General features: G+C 49.8%; 1 protein-coding gene across 4 annotated transcripts in view; it reads left to right on the forward strand.

The window, feature by feature from the left end:
• Window positions 1-11,220: 11,220 nt before the first annotated feature.
• Window positions 11,221-15,035, forward strand: part of LOC134980836 (zinc finger protein 41-like) — a 437,261-nt gene continuing 433,446 nt past the window's right edge. For 2 of the 4 annotated variants that reach the window (XM_063947822.1, XM_063947820.1), the window contains exon 1: window positions 11,221-11,410. The gene's annotated coding sequence lies outside the window, so the exon portion shown is untranslated. Of the gene's footprint in view, window positions 11,411-11,624; window positions 11,693-15,035 lie in introns of those variants that run through there. The other 2 variants (XM_063947823.1, XM_063947821.1) reach the window with 2 other exon arrangements.

The raw sequence follows: 15,035 nt of genomic DNA on the forward strand, positions 1-15,035 counted from the left end.
GCGAGAGGCTGAGTGCTTCCATCCTCATGTGAAGCTGAACCACTAGCCATGAACATAGGCCAGGGCCTCAGCCGTTCCTTGCCACTCCGTGTGGTAAATGGCATATTGGCAAGTTTACGCTTCTCCTCCGACAATTTTATTTTAGGTTTTGGAGTCCTTTTTTTTCTGATATTTGGTGTTTTGGATTTGACATGCTCTGTACTATGACATTGGGCATCGGCCTTGGCAGACGACGTTGCTGGCATTTCATCGTCTCGGCCATGACTAGTGGCAGCAGCTTCAGCACGAGGTGGAAGTGGATCTTGATCTTTCCCTAATTTTGGAACCTCAACATTTTTGTTCTCCATATTTTAATAGGCACAACTAAAAGGCACCTCAGGTAAACAATGGAGATGGATACTAGTATACAATTATGGACTGCCTGCCGACTGCAGACACAGAGGTAGCCACAGCCGTGAACTACCGTACTGTACTGTGTCTGCAGCTAATATAGACTGGTTGATAAAGAGAAGATGTCTATGTAACTATGTATGTATAAAGAAGACTGAAAAAAATCCACGGTTAGGTGGTATACAATTATGGACGGACTGCCTGCCGAGTGCAGACACAGAGGTAGCCACAGCCGTGAACTACCGTACTGTACTGTGTCTGCAGCTAATATAGACTGGTTGATAAAGAGAAGATGTCTATGTAACTATGTATGTATAAAGAAGACTGAAAAAAATCCACGGTTAGGTGGTATACAATTATGGACGGACTGCCTGCCGAGTGCAGACACAGAGGTAGCCACAGCCGTGAACTACCGTACTGTACTGTGTCTGCAGCTAATATAGACTGGTTGATAAAGAGAAGATGTCTATGTAACTATGTATGTATAAAGAAGAATGAAAAAAAACCACGGTTAGGTGGTATACAATTATGGACGGACTGCCTGCCGAGTGCAGACACAGAGGTAGCCACAGCCGTGAACTACCGTACTGTACTGTGTCTGCAGCTAATATAGACTGGTTGATAAAGAGAAGATGTCTATGTAACTATGTATGTATAAAGAAGAATGAAAAAAATCCACGGTTAGGTGGTATTACAATTATGGACGGACTGCCTGCCGAGTGCAGAGACACAGAGGTAGCCACAGCCGTGAACTACCGTACTGTGTCTGCTGCGACTGGATGATAAATGATATAAAAAATATATATATATCACTACTGCAGCCGGACAGGTTTATATTATATATTATATAATGACGGACCTGCTGGACACTGTCTGTCAGCAGAATGAGTTTTATTTTTATAGAATAAAAAAAAAAAAACACACAAGTGAAGTCACACGACGAGTGTTTAACTTTTTCAGGCAATCACAATATAAGTATACTACTAACTATACTGGTGGTCAGTGTGGTCAGGTCACTGGTCAGTCACACTGGCAGTGGCACTCCTGCAGCAAAAGTGTGCACTGTTTAATTTTAATATAATATGTACTCCTGGCTCCTGCTATAACCTATAACTGGCACTGCAGTAGTGCTCCCCAGTCTCCCCCACAATTATAAGCTGTGTGAGCTGAGCAGTCAGACAGATATATAATATATATAGATGATGCAGCACACTGGCCTGAGCCTGAGCAGTGCACACAGATATGGTATGTGACTGACTGAGTCACTGTGTGTATCGCTTTTTTCAGGCAGAGAACGGATATATTAAATAAACTGCACTGTGTGTCTGGTGGTCACTCACTATATAATATATTATGTACTCCTGGCTCCTGCTATAACCTATAACTGGCACTGCAGTAGTGCTCCCCAGTCTCCCCCACAATTATAAGCTGTGTGAGCTGAGCAGTCAGACAGATATATATAATATTATATATAGATAATAGATGATGCATCACACTGGCCTGAGCCTGAGCAGTGCACACAGATATGGTATGTGACTGACTGAGTCACTGTGTGTATCGCTTTTTTCAGGCAGAGAACGGATATATTAAATAAACTGCACTGTGTGTCTGGTGGTCACTCACTATATAATATATTATGTACTCCTGGCTCCTGCTATAACCTATAACTGGCACTGCAGTAGTGCTCCCCAGTCTCCCCCACAATTATAAGCTGTGTGAGCTGAGCAGTCAGACAGATATATATAATATTATATATAGATAATAGATGATGCAGCACACTGGCCTGAGCCTGAGCAGTGCACACAGATATGGTATGTGACTGAGTCACTGTGTGCTGTGTATCGCTTTTTTCAGGCAGAGAACGGATTATAAAGTAAACTGCACTGTCCTCACTAGTAAACTCTCTCCACTCAGTCTCTACACTTCTACAGTAACAGTACTCCTCCTAGTCAGCTCCAGTAAATCTCTCTCAGTCTCTTATAATCTAAATGGAGAGGACGCCAGCCACGTCCTCTCCCTATCAATCTCAATGCACGTGTGAAAATGGCGGCGACGCGCGGCTCCTTATATAGAATCCGAGTCTCGCGATAGAATCCGAGCCTCGCGAGAATCCGACAGCGTCATGATGACGTTCGGGCGCGCTCGGGTTAACCGAGCAAGGCGGGAAGATCCGAGTCGCTCGGACCCGTGAAAAAAAACATGAAGTTCTGGCGGGTTCGGATTCAGAGAAACCGAACCCGCTCATCTCTAGTAACTGGCACTGTGGGGCAATGTAACTGGCACTGTGGGGCATGTATCTGGCACTGTGGGGCATGTAACTGGCACTGTGGGGCATGTATTTGGCACTGTGGGGCATGTAACTGGCACTGTGGGGCAATGTATCTGGCACATTGGGGCAATGTAACTGGCACTGTGGGGCAATGTATCTGGCACTGTGGGGCAATGTATCTGGCACTGTGGGGCATGCATCCGGCACTGTAGGGCAATGTAACTGGCACTGTGGGGCAATGTATCTGGCACTGTGGGGCATGTAACTGGCACTGTGGGGCATGTATCTGGCACTGTGGGGCATGTATCTGGCACTGTGGGGCAATGTATCTGGCACTGTGGGGCATGTAACTGGCACTGTGGGGCATGTATCTGGCACTGTGGGGCAATGTAACTGGCACTGTGGGGCAATGTAACTGGCACTGTGGGGCAATGTATCTGGCACTGTGGGGCATGCATCCGAAACTGTGGGGCAATGTAACTGGCACTGTGGGGCAATGTATCTGGCACTGTGGGGCAATGTATCTGGCACTGTGGGGCATGTAACTGGCACTGTGGGGCATGTATCCGGCACTGTGGGGCAATGTAACTGGCACTGAGTGGGGCAATGTAACTGGCACTGAGTGGGACATTTATCCGGCACTGTGGGGCATGTAACTGGCACTGAGTGGGGCATGTATCTGGCACTGTGGGGCATTGTATCCGGCAATGTGGGGCAATGTAACTGGCACTGTGGGGCATATATCTAGCACGGAGTGGGGCATGTAACTGGCACTGTGGGGTATGTATCCAGCACTGTGGGGCAATGTAACTGGCACTGTGGGGCATGTATCTGGCACTGAGTGGGGCATGTATCTGGCACTGTGGGGCAATGTATCTGGCACTGTGGGGCATGTATCCGGCACTGTGGGGCAATGTAACTGGCACTGCGGGCCATTTTCAGTGGCCACACCCCTTGTGGAGCGTGCCACACCCCTTCTGGTGTGTGGCCACGCCCATTTTTCGGCACGCGCACATGCTTCTTTTTGTGTGTGTTTTTTTTTTTGGGGCGGGCGCCGTTTTCCATTTTGCCCTGGGCTCCGAAAACCCTAGCTACGCCTCTGCCCCTAAGACAATAGATATGCCCATAGGTGAAGATAAACACACCCCTTGGGTGGAATGTAACGCCCCCCCTCAATGGTGCAGTGTGCTCCCCGCATAATAGTGCAATCTATAATCTCCCTGAAACTACTTTTCAAAAGTAGGCAAGTATGGTTCAATGGACGTTTGGAGTCTAAGGGGTCTATTCATGCAGCAGAGAAAAGCCCTGTTTTGCGGTAAACAGCGCTTTTCTCTGCTTACCGCAATTCACAGAGCGGGTTACCGTGGAGAAGTCCCTGACTTCCCCAGCGGCACCACTGCTCTGTGACCGAATCGCATCACCATACGTTTGTATGGTGACTGCAATTCATGAAGGAACGGAAAGCCCAGCTTTCCGTTACCCTTCGCAAAACCCCATCGCCATCTCAGACAAGCGATGGAGAGGCTTGTACAGGAGAAGAGCAGTGAAGACGTCCATCTCCTGCCTTCTCCCTGCCCCCTTCCGCGACAAGAGCCAATCAGAGGAGCCCAGGGCATATTCATTTGCATATGCCGGGTCACCTCCTCCTTGCTGCCCTTGCCCGCCGCTGGAGGTCTCGTTTCCCCGGCGCATGCGCAGATGACACCTGGAGGCAGGGGGGGACACTGCGCATGTGCAGAAGATCCCAGCCGCGGTATGAAGAGAGAAGACTGGGGAAGCCGGGATCGCGGAACAGCCGGATACCGCATCGCATCAGGGAACAGGTAAGTATTAATGAATTGCGTTAAAAATCTGAAAAAAACCCTGAAATAAGAATGCGATGTTTAGTGATAAGTTAAACATAAACATCGCATTCTTACATGAATAGACCCCTAAAACTGTTAAAAAGGTACAGTTGGAGGGTATGCACTTATGCAATCCTTACTGCATTTCTTTGATGTTTGAGTCCTGCACATGCAGATATGCGAATGCCTCTGCGAGGCATTCACAAGGAGGGACAGGGGCTAACGGCATTGGAGAAAATAAGATTTTACTCACCGGTAAATCTATTTCTCGTAGTCCGTAGTGGATGCTGGGGACTCCGTAACAGAGGCGTCACCGGGTGTGGAGACACCCGGTGCGTGCCCCTGATCTTCTGTCGCGATCGCGGCAAAAAGGGGGCGTTGCCTTGTACTTGGGGGCGTGGCTTCGCGGGGATACTGGAATCGTCACTCTGAGGGCGTGCCCAGCATCTCCGGAGATGCTGGGCTTCCCCCAGAGCCAGTCTCCGTCCGCTGTCGGCTCCTCTTCTGTGACAGGAGCCGGGTGCTGTAGGAGACTTTCACACTGCAGCACCTGGTTCCTGTCAGTGCGGAGGAGCTGACATTTGGTGTCACCCTCCTCCAGGCGTCACACCCGGGTGCGGGCCGCACCCCCCGCACCCGCCTTGTGACGCCACTGCTCCGTAAGGACCATGGGGAATAGACGGGCTCCGCAGGAGACTGGGCACTCTAAAGAAAGATTTAGTACTACCTGGTGTGCACTGGCTCCTCCCTCTATGCCCCTCCTCCAGATCTCAGTAAAGGAAACTGTGCCCGGAAGAGCTGACATTACAAGGAAAGGATTTTGGAATCCAGGGTAAGACTCATACCAGCCACATCAATCACACCGTATAACTCGTGATAAACTTACCCAGTTAACAGTATGAACAACAAACAAGCATCACTCAACTGATGCCACATAACATAACCCTTTAGTAAGCAATAACTATATACACGTATTGCAGAAAGTCCGCACTTGGGACGGGCGCCCAGCATCCACTACGGACTACGAGAAATAGATTTACCGGTGAGTAAAATCTTATTTTCTCTAACGTCCTAGTGGATGCTGGGGACTCCGTAAGGACCATGGGGATTATACCAAAGCTCCCAAACGGGCGGGATAGTGCGGATGACTCTGCAGCACCGAATGGGCAAACTCAAGGTCCTCCTCAGCCAGGGTGTCAAACTTGTAGAACTTTGCAAATGTGTTTGAACCCGACCAAGTAGCAGCTCGGCAAAGCTGTAATGCCGAGACCCCTCGGGCAGCCGCCCAAGAAGAGCCCACCTTTCTCGTGGAATGGGCTTTCACTGATTTTGGATGCGGCAACCCAGCCGCAGAATGAGCCTGCTGAATCGTGCCACAGATCCAGCGAGCAATAGTTTGCTTTGAAGCAGGAGCACCCAGCTTGTTGGATGCATACAAGACAAACAGCGAGTCAGTCTTCCTGACTCCAGCCGTTCTGGTCACATAAATCTTCAAAACCCGGACTACGTCAGCAACTTGGAATCCTCCAAGCCACTAGTAGCCGCAGGCACCACAATAGGTTGGTTCAAATGAAAGGATGACACCACCTTTGGCAGAAATTGCGGACGAGTCCGCAATTCTGCCCTATCCATATGGAAAACCAGATAGGGGCTTTTACATGACAAAGCCGCCAATTCTGACACACGCCTAGCCGAAGCTAAGGCCAACAGCATGACCACTTTCCACGTGAGATACTTTAGCTCCACGGTCTTAAGTGGCTCACACCAGTGGGATTTCAGGAAACTCAACACCACGTTAAGATCCCAAGGTGCCACTGGTGGCACAAAAGGGGGCTGAATATGCAGCACTCCCTTAACAAACGTCTGAACCTCAGGCAGTGAAGCCAGTTCTTTTTGGAAGAAAATGGATAGGGCCGAAATCTGGACCTTTATGGACCCTAATTTCAGGCCCATAGTCACTCCTGACTGTAGGAAGTGCAGGAATCGACCCAGCTGGAATTCCTCTGTAGGGGCCTTCCTGGCCTCACACCAAGCAACATATTTTCGCCATATACGGTGATAATGCTTTGCTGTCACATCCTTCCTAGCCTTTATCAGCGTAGGAATAACTTCATCCGGAATGCCTTTTTCCGCTTGGATCCGGAATTCAACCGCCATGCCGTCAAACGCAGCCGCGGTAAGTCTTGGAACAGACAGGGCCCTTGTTGTAACAGGTCCTGTCTGAGAGGCAGAGGCCACGGGTCCTCTGTGAGCATTTCTTGCAATTCCGGGTACCAAGTCCTTCTTGGCCAATCCGGAACAATGAGTATTGTTCTCACTCCTCTTTTTCTTACAATTCTCAGCACCTTTGGTATGAGAGGAAGAGGAGGAAACACATAGACCGACTGGAACACCCATGGTGTTACTAGTGCGTCCACAGCTATCGCCTGAGGGTCCCTTGACCTGGCGCAATATCTTTTTAGCTTTTTGTTGAGACGGGACGCCATCATGTCCACCTGTGGCAGTTCCCATCGATTTGCAATCTGCGTGAAGACTTCTTGATGAAGTCCCCACTCTCCCGGGTGGAGGTCGTGCCTGCTGAGGAAGTCTGCTTCCCAGTTGTCCACTCCCGGAATGAACACTGCTGACAGTGCTAGTACGTGATTCTCCGCCCAACGAAGAATCCTGGTGGCTTCTGCCATTGCCACACTGCTTCTTGTTCCGCCCTGACGGTTTACATGGGCCACTGCCGTGATGTTGTCTGACTGAATCAGCACTGGTTGGTTTTGAAGCAGAGGTTCCGCTTGACTCAGGGCGTTGTATACGGCCCTTAGTTCCAGGATATTGATGTGCAGACAAGTCTCCTGACTTGACCACAGCCCCTGGAAGTTTCTGCCTTGAGTGACTGCCCCCCATCCTCGGAGGCTTGCATCCGTGGTCACCAGGACCCAGTCCTGTATGCCGAACCTGCGGCCCTCGAGGAGGTGAGCACTTTGCAGCCACCACAGAAGAGACACCCTGGCCCTGGGGGACAGGGTGATCAGCCGATGCATCTGAAAATGCGATCCGGACCACTTGTCCAACAGATCCCACTGAAAGATCCTCGCATGGAACCTGCAGAAGGGAATGGCTTCGTATGACGCCACCATCTTTCCCAGGACACGCGTGCAGTGATGCACCGATACCTGTTTTGGTTTTAGGAGGCCTCTGACCAGAGTCACGAGCTCCTGAGCCTTCTCCTCCGGGAGAAACACCTTTTTCTGGTTTGTGTCCAGAATCATGCCCAGGAAGGGCAGACGCGTTGTAGGAATCAGCTGCGACTTTGGAATATTCAGAATCCAGCCGTGCTGTTGCAACACTTCCTGAGAGAGTGCTACGCTGATCAGCAACCGCTCCCTGGACCTCGCCTTTATGAGGAGATCGTCCAAGTATGGGATAATCGTAACCCCTTGCTTCCGAAGGAGCACCATCATTTCCGCCATCACCTTGGTAAATATTCTCGGTGCCGTGGACAGGCCAAACGGCAACGTCTGGAATTGGTAATGACAGTCCTGTACCACAAACCTGAGGTACTCCTGATGAGGTGGATAAATGGGGACATGCAAGTACGCATCCTTGATGTCCAGAGACACCATAAAATCCCCCTCTTCCAGGCTTGCAATGACCGCTCTGAGCGATTCCATTTTGAACTTGAATCTTTTCAGATAAATGTTCAGGGATTTTAAATTCAATATGGGTCTGACCGAACCGTCCGGTTTCAGTACCACAAACATTGTGGAATAGTATCCTCTTCCTTGTTGAAGGAGGGGAACCTTTACCACCACCTGCTGGAGATATAACTTGTGAATTGCCGCTGACACTACTTCCCTTTCTATGGGGGAAGCTGGCAGGGCCGATTTGAGGTAACGGCGAGGGGGCATCACTTCGAATTCCAGCTTGTATCCCTGAGACACAATCTGTATAGCCCAGGGATCCACTGGTGGCTGAAATTTCGGAGACGCGCCCCCACCGTTCCTGGCTCCTGTGGAGCCCCAGCGTCATGCGGTGGATTTAGTGGAAGCCGGGGAGGACTTCTGTTCCTGGGAACTAGCTGTGTTGTGCAGCTTCTTTCCTCTACCCCTGCCTCTGGCCAGAAAGGACGCACCTCTGACCTTCTTGCTTCTCTGTGACCGAAAGGACTGCATTTGGTAATACGGTGCTTTCTTAGGCTGTGAGGGAATATATGGCAAAAAGTTTGACTTCCCAGCCGTAGCTGTGTAAACTAGGTCCGAGAGACCATCCCCAAACAATTCCTCACCCTTGTAAGGTAACACCTCCATGTGCTTTTTGGAGTCGGCATCATCTGTCCATTGCCGAGTCCACAGGACCCTTCTGGCAGAAATTGACATTGCATTTATTCTAGAGCCCAGTAGGCAAATGTCCCTCTGGGCATCCCTCATATATAGGACAGCGTCTTTTATATGCCCCAGGGTCAGTAAAATGGTATCCTTGTCTAAGATATCCATTTCCTCAGACAGATTATCCGTCCATGCTGCTACAGCACTACACATCCAGGCCGACGCAATAGCCGGCCTCAGTATAGTACCTGAGTGTGCATAAACAGACTTCAGGATACTTTCCTGCTTCCTATCTGCAGGATCCTTTAGGGCGGCCGTATCCTGTGACAGCAGGGCCACCCTTTTTAGATAAGCGTGTCAGAGCTTTATCTACCCTAGGGGAGGATTCCCAGCGCATCCTGTCCGTTGGCGGGAAAGGGTACGCCATAAGTAACCTTTTGGAAATCAGCACTTTCTTATCGGGGGAATCCCATGCTTTTTCACATAATTCATTTAACTCATGTGAAGGGGGAAAAGTCACCTCTTGCTTTTTCTCCCCATACACATACAGGTTGAGTATCCATGTATACCCTTTTGTCAGGGACAAGGTTTTCCTCCTGTATGTGCAATACATCCTTCATTGCTATAATCATGTATCGGATGGCTTTAGTCATTTTAGGCTGCAACTTTGCCTCATCGTCATCGACACTGGAGTCAGAATCCGTGTCGACATCTGTGTCAACCAACTGGGATAGTGGGCGCTTTTGAGACCCTGACGGCCTCTGAGCTGCAGAATCAGACACGGGTTGAGACCCTGACTGATTATCCAACCTTTTATGCAAGGAGCTTACATTATCATTTAACACCTTCCACATATCCATCCAATCAGGTGTCGGCGCCGTCGGCGGCGACACCACAGTCACTTGCACTTGTTCGGCCTCCACGTAACCGTCCTCGTCAAACATGTCGACACAAACGTACCGACACACCGCACACACACAGGGAATGCTCTAATTGAGGACAGGACCCCACAAGGCCTTTTGGGGAGACAGAGAGAGAGTATGCCAGCACACACCCCAGCGCTATATAACCCAGGGATTACACAGTAACTTAGTGTTTACCCAGTAGCTGCTGTTTATGATAATTTGCGCCTAAATTTATTCGCCCCCCCCTCTCTTTTTACCCTTTTTCTACCTTGATACTGCAGGGGAGAGCCTGGGGAGCTTCCTCTCAGCGGAGCTGTGAAGAGAAAATGGCGCTGGTTAGTGCTGAGGAAGAAGGCCCCGCCCCCTCAGCGGCGGGCTTCAGTCCCGGGTCTGTGTAATAAAATGGCGGGGGCTCGTACATATATACAGTGCCCAGCTGTATATATGTGTCTTTTTGCCAAGAGGTATCCTAATTGCTGCCCAGGGCGCCCCCCCCTGCGCCCTGCACCCTACAGTGACCGGAGTGTGTGGGTAGTGTGGGCGCAATGGCGCACAGCTGCAGTGCTGTGCGCTACCTCATGTGAAGACAGGAGTCTTCTGCCGCCAATTTCGATGTCTTCTTGCTTCTGCCGGCTTCTGACTTCTGGCTCTGCGAGGGGGACGGCGGCGTGGCTCCGGGAACGGACGACAAGGTCAGGTCCTGTGTTCGATCCCTCTGGAGCTAATGGTGTCCAGTAGCCTAAGAAGCGCAACCTAGCCGCAGTTAGTAGGTTTGCTTCTCTCCCCTCAGTCCCACGTAGCAGAGAGTCTGTTGCCAGCAGAAGCTCTCTGAAAATAAAAAAACCTAACTAAAATACTTTCTTATTAGCAAGCTCAGGAGAGCTCACTAAAATGCACCCAGCTCTGTCCGGGCACAGATTCTAACAGAGGTCTGGAGGAGGGGCATAGAGGGAGGAGCCAGTGCACACCAGGTAGTACTAAATCTTCCTTTAGAGTGCCCAGTCTCCTGCGGAGCCCGTCTATTCCCCATGGTCCTTATGGAGTCCCCAGCATCCACTAGGACGTTAGAGAAAACAGGGGTGTTGCACCGCAAATGCAGGGAGGAGGTGGTATGCACCTCCTCCTGCATTTGGATTTCTAAGAACTGCAATTGTAGCTTTGCATTTGCAGTCTTTTGTGAATTAGGCCCTATATTCACTAGTATATAAACATCCCTATTTTTGGACTGCTGTGACATTAATGAAACACAATTTCTGACTTTAATTTACATTTTTATTTCTTAACGTAACACATGATATATCCACAGCACCGAGAAAGACGGAGTGAAATGGAATCACGAAAACAAACAACGTTCTTGTAGCAGTGCTAAACACAATCTCGTCATGTGCGGTACTCAGTACTGACTGCATCGCCCCTACTAAGCAGCAGGGCATGCCGGGAATCGTAGTTCTCTTTCCATCCTGGAGCTGTACAGTCTATGACATAAAAACTTCAAATCCCAGACGCTTTTGGCTCCCGTTCTCCATGTCCTGATTCTGACTGGGAGAGCAAGGAAGCAGTCAATTGCAGAGATTAATGTTTCCACTTCCCCAGCAGCGGTCTGGTAGCAGCGCACATCTTCTCCCGGGTGAAGAAAGCTGAAGGATCCCTGACGTGTCCTTGAGCAGTACACAAATCATAAAACAGGTAGAGGGCGTGGGAATTACAGGCGGGCGCTGGTAGAATGTAGATGGTGGGTGATTATATGGGGAGCTGGTGAAGAAGAATAAGCATTCGTGGGGGGAACAATGGATCCTGTTGGGGGTTCACAGGTGGAGGGCGTGGGGAGAAATATAAAGCTGCAGGTGGTGGCTGAGTTTTGTGGACTTCAGGAAAAAAGATATTTTTTTCCATTGGAAATAGGAGTCAGGGTGAACAGAAATACAGTCCTAATGCAGAGTTGATTTCCAGTAATGAGTGCAGTACAAGGTGAGATGTGTATAATACATGGGTATTGAGCTGCTATCTTTAAAAAAAATAATGATAATAGTAATAAAATATAGTTGTGGTTTTTTTTTTTTTGGATGCAGGATGTATTGCTAGAATAAATCCAAAAATCATGGTGCTGCAACAGATAAACTTCCCCACTATTATATAAATTTTTCTGCAGCGGGGTGCACTGGTATTTCACAGGGAATAACATCGGGGGTGTAGAGTTGGATCTTGATCCGAGGCACCATCAGGCTAAAAACTTTGACTGTTCCCAAGATGCACGGCAGCACCTCCTCTATATAACCCCTCCTCCGTGCACAGGAGCTCAGTTTTAAAGTTGGTGCCTGCAGTGCAGGTCACTAGCAGAGGGGGCTTCTCGGCCTTTTGGTTAAGATCAAGTGTAGTACCTGCTCGAGGGAAACACTTGGTGGAGTACCTGTTCTTACACTAGGAGCGTGAGAGGTTCCTAGTGTGGAATGGAGAAACACCTTGTGGCGTACCGTGTCGGGGTGTGGCAATGCCTCTGGTTGAGAGTAGAGAAAAACTGGGCTTAGTTTACGCTACCTTCTTAGGGGTTGAAATAGGACCCCTTACGTGGAGCAGGAACGGCCTGGTCTAGTATCCACCCTCGTACGGGGGATTCACCCTGGCACAGAGTGGGTATGATGCTTGGTCTGGCTGAGAGGTCAAGAGCAGTCTGAAGCCTGAGGTGATATGTGCCCCTGGTGCAGGAAGAGCCAGGGGTGCCCTAATATGCACTGGTGATATCTGCCCACCTTTGCACTAGTATGGCAGTTGGCACTTTCACTTCCCCAACTTCTGCTGCACTTTTCTCTGACGTCCTAGTGGATGCTGGGACTCCGTAAGGACCATGGGGAATAGCGGCTCCGCAGGAGACAGGGCACAAAATAAAAGCTTAAGGATCAGGTGGTGTGCACTGGCTCCTCCCCCTATGACCCTCCTCCAAGCCTCAGTTAGATTTTTGTGCCCGGCCGAGAAGGGTGCAATCTAGGTGGCTCTCCTGAGCTGCTTAGAATAAAAGTTTAGTTTAGGTTTTTTTATTTTCAGTGAGTCCTGCTGGCAACAGGCTCACTGCATCGTGGGACTAAGGGGAGAAGAAACGGACTCACCTGAGTGCAGAGTGGATCGGGTTTCTTAGGCTACTGGACATTAGCTCCAGAGGGACGATCACAGGTTCAGCCTGGATGGGTCACCGGAGCCGCGCCGCCGTCCCCCTTACAGAGCCAGAAGAGACGAAGAGGTCCGGTGAAATCGGCGGCAGAAGACATCCTGTCTTCAGACTAAGGTAGCGCACAGCACCGCAGCTGTGCGCCATTGCTCTCAGCACACTTCACACTCCGGTCACTGAGGGTGCAGGGCGCTGGGGGGGAGCGCCCTGAGACGCAATATAACAGTATATACCTTAGGTGGCAAAAAGAATACATCACATATAGCTCCTGGGCTATATGGATGTATTTTAACCCCTGCCATTTTTACACAAAAAAGCGGGAGATAAGGACGTCGTGAAGGGGCGGAGCCTATCTCCTCAGCACACAAGCGCCATTTTCCCTCACAGCTCCGCTGGAAGGACGGCTCCCTTACTCTCCCCTGCAGTCCTGCTTCAGAATCAGGGTAAAAAAGAGAAGGGGGGACATTTTTGGCAGCAAATAACGATAATAACAGCAGCTATAAGGGAATAACACTTATATAAGGTTATCCCTGTATATATATATATATATAGCGCTGGGTGTGTGCTGGCAGACTCTCCCTCTGTCTCTCCAAAGGGCTAAGTGGGGTCCTGTCCTCTATCAGAGCATTCCCGGTGTGTGTGCTGTGTGTCGGTACGCGTGTGTCGACATGTATGAGGAGGAAAATGATGTGGAGGCGGAGCAGTTGCCTGTGTTGGTGATGTCACCCCCTAGGGAGTCGACACCTGACTGGATGATTGTATTTAAACAATTAAGTGATAATGTCAGCAATTTGCAAAAAACTGTTGACGACATGAGACAGCCGGCAAATCAATTAGTGCCTGTCCAGGCGTCTCAGACACCGTCAGGGGCGCTAAAACGCCCGTTACCTCAGTGGGTCGACACAGACCCTGACACAGATACTGAGTCTAGTGTCGACGGTGACGAGAAAAACGTAATGTCCAGTAGGGCCACACGTTACATGATCACGGCAATGAAAGAGGCATTGAACCTTTCTGACACTACAAGTACCACAAAGAAGGGTATTATGTGGGGTGTGAAAAAACTACCAATAGTTTTTCCTGAGTCAGAGGAAATAAATGAGGTGTGTGATAAAGCGTGGGTTTCCCCCGATAAAAAACAGCTAATTTCTAAAAAATTATTAGCATTATATCCCTTCCCGCCAGAGGTTAGGGCGCGTTTGGAAACACCCCCTAGGGTAGATAAGGCGCTCACACGTTTATCTAAACAAGTAGCGTTACCGTCTCCTGATACGGCCACCCTCAAAGAACCAGCTGATAGAAGGCTGGAAAATATCCTAAAAAGTATATACACACATACTGGTGTTATACTGCGACCAGCAATCGCCTCAGCCTGGATGTGCAGTGCTGGAGTCGCATGGTCGGATTCCCTGACTGAGAATATTGATACCCTGGATAGGGACAATATTTTGTTAACTATAGAACATTTAAAGGATGCATTACTATATATGCGTGATGCACAGAGGGATATTTGCACCCTGGCATCAAGAGTAAGTGCTATGTCCATCTCTGCCAGAAGAGCGTTATGGACGCGACAGTGGTCAGGGGATGCGGATTCCAAACGGCACATGGAAGTATTGCCGTATAAAGGGGAGGAGTTATTTGGGGCTGGTCTATCGGACCTGGTGGCCACGGCAACGGCTGGAAAATCCACCTTTTTACCCCAGGTCACTTCACATCAGCAGAAAAAGACACCGTCTTTTCAAACTCAGTCCTTTCGTTCCCATAAGTACAAGCGAGCAAAAGGCCACTCCTTTCTGCCCCGGGGCAGAGGAAGAGGAAAAAGACTGCACCATGCAGCCGCTTCCCAGGAGCAGAAGCCCTCCCCTGCTTCTGCCAAGCCTTCAGCATGACGCTGGGGCTTTACAAGCAGACTCAGATATGGTGGGGGCCCGTCTCAAGAATTTCAACGCGCAGTGGGCTCACTCGCAAGTGGATCCCTGGATTCTACAGGTAGTATCGCAGGGGTACAAACTGGAATTCGAGGCGTTTCCCCCTCGTCGGTTCCTGAAGTCTGCTTTACCAAAGTCTCCCTCCGACAAGGAGGCAGTTTTGGAAGCCATTCACAAGCTGTATTCCCAGCAGGTGATAATCAAGGTACCCCTCCTGCAA

Source organism: Pseudophryne corroboree, chromosome 12, assembly GCF_028390025.1.
Source record: "Pseudophryne corroboree isolate aPseCor3 chromosome 12, aPseCor3.hap2, whole genome shotgun sequence".
NCBI classification, from domain to species: Eukaryota; Metazoa; Chordata; class Amphibia; order Anura; family Myobatrachidae; genus Pseudophryne; species Pseudophryne corroboree.